This window comes from Falco punctatus, assembly GCF_963210335.1.
Source record: "Falco punctatus genome assembly, chromosome: 3".
In the NCBI taxonomy this organism is placed as follows: domain Eukaryota; kingdom Metazoa; phylum Chordata; class Aves; order Falconiformes; family Falconidae; genus Falco; species Falco punctatus.
Window position 1 is genome coordinate 92,811,886 of NC_137582.1, and position 10,837 is coordinate 92,822,722.

At 42.8% G+C, this 10,837-nt stretch overlaps 1 protein-coding gene across 1 annotated transcript in view; it reads right to left on the reverse strand.

Moving 5' to 3' along the window:
• The window catches only part of PXDC1 (PX domain containing 1), a 64,140-nt gene extending 54,895 nt beyond the window's left edge, over positions 1 to 9,245 (reverse strand). Inside the window, exon 1 of the mRNA XM_080379930.1 lies at positions 8,594 to 9,245. The gene's annotated coding sequence lies outside the window, so the exon portion shown is untranslated. The remainder of the gene's footprint in view (positions 1 to 8,593) is intronic.
• Between the last annotated feature and the right edge of the window lie 1,592 nt (positions 9,246 to 10,837).

Genomic DNA, 10,837 nt, shown 5'->3' on the forward strand with positions numbered 1-10,837 from the left:
TCAATGACAAGAAGGGGATTTCAGCTGAGGTGAACTTCAGCCGTCCCCATCACACAGGCCATGCAAAAAGCAGAAGGACACCCAATAACCCATAAAACGTGAGCCTGGGCCCCCATTCATTGCCAACACTATTAAACTTAGCAATCTACATTATTTTTTTTTATTTTCTAAGGGATTCACCCCTTTACTCTTCCATAGTAGAGGGAGAAAACCACTGATTAGATTAAGCGATAAACCTGCTAAAGGGTGCAGGCTGTATTTCAGATACACTGCTGTTAATTATCTGATGGTCTACCAGATCCAGCTAGTTTCAAAACACATAGGCAGAGTGGTCTTTTCAAATAGTGAGCCAACTAATAATACAAAGTATTTACTTTGGAGCTATGACTATTTGGAAAGGAAATGTGATTTATCTTTATATATCCTTTAAATAGCTTTAAGTACCACTATTGTCTCCAAAGACCCCCTGGAGAGCACTCCTTTATGTGTCTGGAAACAAGGGGTGCATGAGAAATAACACAGTCACTCAGGCAATCAGATTATTCAACGGAACTTGAAGTCCTTGGTGATGTCAGGAGAGCTCTGCCACATAAAGAAAGCACAGCTGTTTTAAGAAAATGGTTGTAGGTAAAAAAAAAAAATACTCCTAGGAACAACAAAATATGGCCAAAGCATGTGATTTGTAGTGAAGGAATCTCAATTTGAGAAAGCACCTCAATGAAAAGCTCAGTCTGCAGAGAATTTACTGCCTCTGTGGAGGTATTTGGTCCCAATTTTCAGAGGCACTGCTTTCATGAGAGTCGCAGTTTCGTGGCTGTTGTACTGTGGATTGTGCATCAGGAAGGAGCAAGAAGTAAGATCAAATGACCCCCTCAGGTTTCCCAATAATGCTATGAAATGCTGGAGAACTGCTCACCATGTGCCAGTGGAAGCCTGGAGCCCCTGAAGGTGTTTTGTATGAACCCCCTGCTAAAGCAGAGCATAAAAACAAACCCTTTGAGGCCAGGCCCTGCGAGACGGAGCCTGTTGCTGAAGAGGAACACCCCCAACCAAGCGTGCACCACAGGGTGTGTGATGGAGCCATATGTGGGGAAACAGGCAATGTGGGACTGCAGGAAAGTATGAGAGCTGAGTAATATGATGTGGCTTTGGTTTCCTGTAAAGACCCAGGTCCTTTTCAAAGCATCCTGTTACTTTTAGCACATGCCCAAAGTTCTGAATAAAGGCTATCTGAGGCAATGATGCGGACCCTGGTAATGGCAGTGACATGAGGAAGAGGTACCATATGCCTTGGAAAGGAGTAATTTTATCAGGAAATAGACAGCAAAAGCCAAACAATACCCATAAAATCTGAAACCGCCAGAATATAATTTATTTCCCTGGGAAAGGAACTTTTCATGAAGCTTAGAAGGTTCCATGTATTTTCCCAGCCTCACAACAGCTATTTTCCATATGGCGCATGGACCAGACCAAAATGATCAGTCACATAATTCTGCTCTGGTCCTGAACAAATCCTGGCAAAGTTAATCCGGGTATGAACTTTCCCATATAGGCCTTCCACACACAGTTGGCTTCATTTGCAGAAATTTCTAGGGGTCAGATAAGACTGATTCACTGATAAATGACCCACACATTTCTAGGGGTCAGATAAGACTGATTCACTGATAAATGACCCACACATTTCTAGGGGTCAGATAAGACTGATTCACAATTTAGACCCAACTCCAAACATGTCAGTAACGTGAATCAAATGTATTTTCTCTTAATGATAGACTTCTGGCTCTAGGCTGAAGGATACCTGGTGACTGTGTGGATTGTGTGGACTAGTGCATGCAAGGGTATGACAGATCCATGGCGGGAGTTGTTGTGAACAACCCCTTGCTGGGCAAGAAGGGATGGAGATAACCTAGGGTGCCTCTGCCCATGTGGAGGTTATTTTTACAGCTGGCAAAAAGGTTCTGGGGGAAGCTTCAGAATGACAGAGATGCCAGATTCTCTCTGCAGAGAGCATCAGTCATCACCATCAATAAAAAAAAATTACTTAAGCAGCTGCCAAGCACCTGATAAAAGGTCAGTATTGTTATAACAGTCAAGGGTGCTCTGGGGACACCAGTTTTGTAGGCTCAGAAGGCCTACAGTGTAGTTTTTATAGGAAGTACTGAATGTTTTGGTGCCTAGAAGGAAAGCAAGTTGTACTGAGCCAAGGAAAGTACGTAGGAGTCAGGAGCTTCACTGAAATTTCCAGTTCATTGCCTTTCAGATTCCTCTTTTGTAAACTGTGGATGAAGTTTCTCTAACTCACGGAACTGGTTTGAGAATAAGCTAACGTTTATGAAATACTTTGAAAGCAGAACGGTCAGAGTATTATTTTATCGCATTCCTCTTCTCACTTCCTGGGAATCGTTGTCCCATAACAAGACCTCAAACACTCTTTAGAACTGTTTCTTTACATTCATGTAGCTGTTCAAAATGGATGCATATATGAACTCATCCCGGTCAACAAAGATGAAAGACAGATCTTCATCTAGACCATTAAATGGCCACTATTTCAGGATTTCAGGCAAAGATCTTGAGGCACCCATATTCCTCTATTATTTTAATTCATGGCCCAGACTGTGTCTGCTGACAGCATTACAGCATGGACACACAGGGCAGTAAAATTGTCCTCTGAATGTTCCTGGGAATAGATTGCAGAAGCAGTATGAACCAATGAAATAAGCAACCAAGAAAAATACATCTGAGTGATTGCCCACAGAAGATTTCCCTGGGTTCTCACATGGGCATTTCCATCAGAGAGAAGAATCTTAAGGCTGGCGTATCTGAGCTGGTTGTCCACCCTCTGGGTTCAACCTGAGGCCCCACATCATCTGCAGGAAGCAAAAATGGGCTTTCTAGGAATATACAGGACCTGTATCTAAAAGAGCTGTTGGAATGAAACTGAAGCTACTAATAGCTGACAACAGCAACAAAAATCAATAATGCATTTACAAAATAAAAACCCAGACCAGAGGAGATACATTACAGCCACCCACTACCATTTGAGAGACAGGGGCACAACTTTCTCATCTGGCTTAAAGACTGTGCAGCTAATGCTTTTTCACATTTTTTCTGCAAGACAAAATACCTAAATAGAAGATTTTTTTCCTCTCCCACATATGCAGCTAATTAAAAATAGTCATGGTGTCACGGGACATCTGTAATTGGCCCTGTGTGGAAGCTCTGTTTTCCACTGGTAATTACAATTATTCTCCCATTGCAACCAACTTCAGCTTCACTAAATCAGCCATTTATTTTCTCAGCTGTCAGGGTCCTGGCTGAAAACACAGGAACTATTCAACTTCTATCCTCCTCTTTCATACTGTGGTATACAAGAAACACCTACATATTCTTCAGTTTTCATAAGACATTTTATTCCTTTAACTTGGAGCAGATTTCCTCCAATAATGTACACATTCAAGGCAAAATCCAGCTCCTTTTGGATGGGAGGCTTCAAATGAAAAGCAACTCTTTGCTTCTTTTTTTCCCCATAGTTATGCCTCTCCCTTCAGAGTGCTGTTAGACAAAACCCCAAGCTGTAACATGTAACACCACCGAAAATGTCCAGACCCCACATCAACCCACAGTCTTAAATACAGGTTAGACCTTCAGCCCGTGTAAGAACTAAGCAGTTTCACATAAATTTTATAGTGACAATAACTGGCACCACTCTGCTTTTGAGGGACTTCCTTTGAAACAAATTTTGCAGACAATTCAAATTTGGCATCAGTGCAAGCCCACAGAGTTAATTAGAAATAGCCTTATTTATTATACCTCACGGAGAAGAAAAAAGGCCTGGGACTCTGGAAATCCGATCACTTGAAGGCAAAGTGTCAATTTTTTAAAATTAATAAGCAAGACTGTCGTTCCCAGGAATTTCAGAGTGGATGATTTTGGTGAAGACAAACTATATGTGGAAGCATGTGTAGGAAGCCGAATTCCTATTCAGGAGACAGTGACTAGAGCAGGGCAACAACAATGCTGCTTGCTCACACCTGGATCTGGGCATGCTTTGGGGCTAAAATAGGCAAAATACATTAAGATATACAATATATTATATAATATAAAACTTCATTGAAAAATGAAGTTTTGTGGAAGGGGGAAGCAACCTACAAATTTGGAACAAGATCATAGAATAGTTTAAGTTAAAACAACAGGAGAAAAATTAAGAAAGCCAAAACAATTATTTTGACATCCTCAAATAATTTTTTTCCATTTTGAAAATGGACTGATTATGATTTTTAAAGGGAATTAAAGGAGGTTCAAATAAATGTAAATGCCTCAGCAAAACTTGGACGCTGCCAAAATATTTTGCCCATTCAAAACAGTTTTGTTTTGTTCATTTTCCCAAGGAAAAGGGAAATAGGGAATTAATTGCTTTGATTTGTGCTTTCTGCATATGAAAATCAGCAATTTGCAGCATGCACTAGAATCACCAGTCAATGTCACATCTTGTGACTTAACGTGACTAACCCACATAAGGTCTAGTGGTTTCTGACTGGCTGCTGCTGCAGTGGGAGCACTTGCCGGTCCCCAGTACAAACTCCCTGAACTCTCAAGGGAAAATACAACTTCCTTCCCACGCATAGAGCCACCCACTGCTGCTGCATTTCCCTCTTCAGCCTTACGCTTGCGCTACCCAGACTGCTGTAATCTGAACATGTGCCTACAGCAACAAAATATAAGGCTTTAATTAAGCTGGTTTTAAACACCCATCATTCCTGAGATTTCCTCCCAGGGAATCATAAGTTTATTTTCATACCCCTGTGCCAGCCATGCCTGCTGCAGTGGCACCGGAGCTGCTAATTTGCGGGAATGATCACCTTTCCTCCAAAACAGATGGCATTATTTACCCTTTTTGCGCCACCTTTTTTCCTCTTGTCAAACCACATCTCAAAGGCGAAAGAAGGAAACGCGGTGGTGCCTGGGGCTGCTCGCTGGCACCAGGCGGAGAGGGACCTTCAGCTGTGGCTCTGAATATGGCACAGGCACTGCTGACCCAGGGAGGAGCTTCTCCGAAAACCAGCGCTGGCTGCTGTGGGCACTGTGGGAGGCAAAGGGGTAAACCACAGTCACTTCCCCACGGGGCTTTCCTTCTGCCAGAGCACCCACCGCCTGCAGAAGGTCCACAGCACCAACCAGGTTCCTAAAGCACCTTTTGCAAGCAGGGCCGGGGAGCTCCCTTGGCCAAAATAAACACACTTCTGAGCATCTTCACCCGCCACAACAGGCAACAGCCAGAGCCCTGCTGCCAGCCACGGCTGCCAGGAAAGCTTACTTTAGCAATCTGCAGCCACTGCACACCATCCACAAGCTGTCACAGCCTCACACCAAAAAGTGCAGCACCCAGAAGGCTGGGACACTTGCTCCTTCCTGCTGCTGAGCTATTTTTTTACCTCTGCTATGATTATCTCTGCCTGCTTCTGTCCTTTTGCCTTCCTCCTGAGTTGGTCCCATGGCTCTGCCGATGACACTGCGAACTGACCTACCTGGCCCCACCACTGTGGCCGGTCCCCTTCCAGCAGCCCAACGGTTGCTTTGTTTTACCCACTGCTCATGCCTACTGCAAATGAGCACAGTTAGGGAGGAATCACATGCCAGGGGGGCAGTCTAACTGGCTGCATCTCCTTTTTCTATGTCTTTTCCTACACTACATTCCCCCAGCTCAACATAAGTGCCTGGAACAGTGGCAGGCGTTACAGCAGAAGTGGTTGCAGCAACCCCAGGCGCATGCACACCCTCTGCCCTGCACTGGCACGATGTCCGTGCTTCAGCTTCACTGTCTCCAGAGCAGATCTGAACACCCGTGTGACGCTGCAGAGGCCAGAACTGGGCTTTTTCAGTCCTTTCAGCAAGAAGGCCATAACGTAGGAAACAGAATCAATGTGGGTTTATAAAATATTTACTATGTTTTGAGCCTATTGAAATAGAAAATGTTTTTTCACCAGCTTGCCATAAGGTGTGGCTTTTCAGATCACTATCCTATGTAAGTAAAACATCATTACTAATATTAAGTATGTACATTCCTTAAAACCAGGACACATTAGACGGGAATAACAGTACTGGTGCTCATAAATTTATACAAATCAAGTTTAAAAAACAATTTTGAAATCAGTACATACTTGATTTTGTTCCTCACCCACATACCTCTGTCACTTTTACATTGGGACATGCTTCTTGCCACACTCTGCCACTAGTTTTTATTTTATTCTTGCCTTGTAGCAGCTGCAGAGACAACCGTTGTCCTAGACACTGTCTACTGAGCTATAGCAGTGTGCTGGATTTCAGTCTTATCAGCTTTGTCACTGAGTGGTCCTTAAGCCAAAGCCCCACTTTGAAAGAAAAATATCTCAATGCAAACCTGCTGCCTTAGCATCTCAAGATTTTCCACCTAATCTCTTATGAGGTACCACAAGCACAGTCTCAGGATCCCATGGCTAAAGGATATCAGGTTGTGATGAGTGCCTGGCAGCTTCCTTTTCATTATCGTGGAAAACAGATAAATTCTTTACTAGCTTTGTGCTTGCAGAGTTCACAGGAATTGTCACATAGGTATAATTCCTATTCTTAAGAAGGTAAAAAAAAAAGAATCCAGTCAAGCAAACCTGTATTGGCAATCAACTAAGAAATGTAAAGAAGATTAAACACTCCATGCAGTTTCTGTACTTTTTACAGATGCATAATCACCTGTTTGGATGGGATTTTTCTTCAATACTTTCAGCTGTTTCTTTTGCTACAATTTATAAATCCGTATCTCCCACTTGACTTGTCATTACCAATAAACCTTATGAGACTATGTCTAGTGTTATTTTGCATGCTGGCCAAAAAAAAGAATCACTTCTGCCTCTGAGCATCACTCTGCAACCTTTCTCACAGCAAGAGCTGCATTTTCCAAGCTCTGGGATGAGATGCCGAAGCACTGATGTCATTTGTCTGATCCGCCAGGCCCTTCTTTTCCTGTTTCTCTTCACTCCACAAACTCCTGAATCATTCCAGCTCCACCATGTGACTCACAGCTTGTTCCATAAATAATTGGAAGTAGGAGGGAGCTGAGAGCAATAAAAACAGAACCTGAAAGTGCTGGAATGAGATCGGTTACTTTGGTGTTGGCTTTTTTGTTTTGTTTTTCCATAAGGAAATCCACTCTTTAAAAAGGAAGAAAGAAGAGTCATCTGCTTTATTTAGCAGGAGTTAGCAGTTCAGGCTTTGCTCCCTGCAATGGGCCGAGCTGATGCCACCACCAGCAGCTGGCTGATAAGTATTTTTCAATATAGCTTCATATATTCCTCAAACCCTTATACTGAAGTTGGGATGAAAGGATTCCAAGCTGGTTTGCCCGAACGCAAGCCAGAGGAATAAAGTTCCTCTGACATCTTTATTTGGGGCTGTTGCAGGTATTCATTAGGCACCAAATACCTCACTTGCAATAGCAATAAAACCTTGAATTCCCCTAGCATCTCCCAGTCCATCCTTAGCAAACATCAATTACATTAACATTCAAACACTCCTGTGAAGTAGTAACTTTATCTATCTTACCTCTATTTTAAACAGAAGACAACAAGACAAAGGCAAGAATAGATATTTATGTCAACACAGCCAATAAGTCTGCACTGAAAACATGAGCAGAATAAAAGGACTGCATTTTCTTATCTGTCATACGATGCGTACTCAACTGAAAAGGTTAGGTGGATTGGATGAACTACACATAAAACTGTGTTATCTAAGCACCAGGGACAAGGAGAGTTATCACAGAGTTTTCACATACTATAAAAAGTGTGGGAGTGACATTGCAAGGAAGCAAACAACCAAGGAAACAAATGGCATTCAGGGCCAAATTTCTCAGCAACTACTTAACACAGTGCACTCCAAAACAAGAATCATTTAGACCTGTGGGAGATATTCAGCTTGCCTATTTTCCCCTCCACATGACTGATCTATCTACACAGCAGGCATTAGTACAGATGTGAAGTTACTACATAGTCAGGGCAGGCTGGGAGCTTTGTCACAAACAACCTTCAACTCGTTTACAACATGAAGGTTTTACCAATAATGTTCCATGCAGACCCCAAAATGGGCCAGTATGGGTGGTCACTGTTTCTTCTGGGCAATTCATATCTGAATGTATCATAGCCTATTCTGAATTTATGCTCTTTTACTAGTTTCTGTGTTGCCAAATTGGATTAGCTGACCCAGGGCCCATGGCACATTTATGATACATGCAACCATGAAAACAGTTTCAAGACTGGCACGCCTGCATCTGTACAGCAGAATTGCCACTGCGGGAGCATGCTCTGCAAAGCCTCTGTGTTTGTGGGCAGCTGTACCTTAGGTGCCCACTTCTTTGTGAGCACCTCCAAACCACCCCTGAGATCATTAACTCATCCACGATTGCAGCTCTGTTGCCTGTTATTACAGGTTCTGGAACAAAATGGAAATTGATGTCAGAGTGTCTTTAGTAAATCTCTGCTAGGAAAGAGCTCTCCTTGAAGTGGTCACAAGAAAAAACAGGAAAAGTATATCAAAATAATAATGGAGCAGGGAAAAAAAAATTCTCTACCTTTTGGATTCATTTATCACTGAGAGCTATTCTTCAGTTATTTTGCCACTGAGTGTTTTCAGGCATTCCTTTCCCTTCCAACCCTGCACAGTTCAGGGAATCTGTCATACAGCTCTCCAGTGCCCCAGCTGCTTATGGCTTGGTCATTACTTGTGAGTTAGACCAGCTCCATTCTTCACAGAAAGGCACTATCCTTTTCATCTTCTAAGTCAGTTTTTCTGCCAAAATGTGGCACTGACACCCTCTGGGTGTGATTCAGTCAATTTTCTCATCCACTTCAATGAGCCTTGACTCCATGTTAAGAGGATAATTTCCTCCCACAGCTTCTGGGAACATCAAATGAAATTGGACTGTCACTTATTGGACCCCATTTTTCTTGTTTTTAGGGCAGCCTAAGTCTCCAGTGTATGGGATCTGCTTTCTTTCCATTTCTTTCAACCTGTATCAGCTTACCCTTTTACCTCTGTTTTTCTTTGACAACACAAAATAAACTGCCTTGTCCTCATATATGGCTGGAAATTCGCCAGCATGGCTTGGTCTGCAGGGGAAAAGGTCATCCCAAATTTCCCTTGTGTAGAAATCTTCATGTACACAGAAGAGATTCTCTCATGAGGATGCCTGGGACCTCCAGAAATTCTGCTTGCTGCAAACCCTACAGAAAAATAACAGTGTTACAGCAGGTAGAAAAATCTGTTCAAATATCCAGGAATTTCACATTCTTCACATTGTGAAGAAACCTGTTGCAGAATAAACTGTTCTTCTTTACAACTGTACCTGCCACCTTGGCAGAGCAGATTCTCTGCCCCTGCGAAGCTATCCCAAGCAAGATGAACTGAAAAGTTTTGTGGGTTTCCCTCCCACAAAAAGCTTTATGGGATGCAGGTCCTGGATCTGACTTCAGTAGGATGTCTGAGGTGGGCCAGGGCCAAAAGAGCCTTCCCAGCTTGTCCTTGCTGGTTTTCCTGCCCTGCAGCAGGTACGTACTTGTCCTCAAAATGCATCAGCCCCCCCTCTAGAAGCATTAGGATTTTTTCCCTAAGACAAACATTCAAACCATGAAATGTTGTAACTCATAGCAAAAGAGAACTTAAAATTAGGAAGAGGAACTCCAGCTAAAAAGGAAGAAATCTGCTGGATCTGTTTCTTGCTATCATCACAGCATTATCTCCAGGACAATTTATCAGCACAGTAACGGCAGCAAGACAAACCCAGCACCTACCAGGTCATTCAGTCTATCCCACTGCTAATACACGCACCCACATCGCCCTTCCCCATTCATAACTGCAGCAAGATCTATTTTAATAGCAGTCACAAATCCCACTTGTTGGGCTACAGTTCGAAAGCCTAGAAACCATTTTCTAATTTCAAGCTTAAATTTATTTCTGGTCATTTGTATTCTAAGGCATCTATGGCTCCTTTTCTCCTCTCTGGTATTTACCCGCCTGATGCATTTCCAGACAGCAAACATATCCCATTTCTGCTTTTGTTTTGCAAGGTTAAACAAATCTTTCCCTTCAATTTCCTACTGTAAAGCAGGATCCCTGTTCTGCTTATCTTTCTCACTGCCCTTTTCTGCATCTGCTAGTTCCAATCCACCCTTCTGCAATGAAAGCAATCAGAACTGTATGTGGTATTGGAGTTAAAATTAACTACCTCAAAATGGGGAGAAAAGGGATCACTTTCAAAGACCAGCTTAAAACTTGTAAAGAAAACCCCAACATCTGTAGCATCCTTCAGAACTAAACTCTCTCAATCCTATCTGCGGAAAAAGTCTGAAAGAACAGCTCTGTGTGGCTCGGTTGGTCGTCACTACTGATATCTTGTATAATTGTGTTATAATTTGATCCCAGACTCAAAAAGATGTTGATAGAAAATAAACTGTAGGGTTTATGGGATGTCGACTGTGTCATGGCAACATTGCTTCTGTCCCTGAACGTGGGAGTAAGGGTTTGAAGCAAGGACAGAAAACTCAAGTGAAAGCCTAAGTGCTGGTTTCAGCAGGCAGAAACCCAGCTGCAGAGGAATGACTTTCATACTGCTGAACCAATGGACTTGTTCAAGTCTACAGAATTTCCCTTCTTTATGCCACGCGGAGTGTGGTGCATGGCCTGCAGAACAGTTGTAAGGCCCTGTACATCCTTGCAGCCCCAGTGTTTGCTGCTTACTGGGATACATCCTACATAAACCCTATGCAATCCCTGCAACCAGCCAAAACTATTTGCTGTAGCCTTCTGACCATGGAGG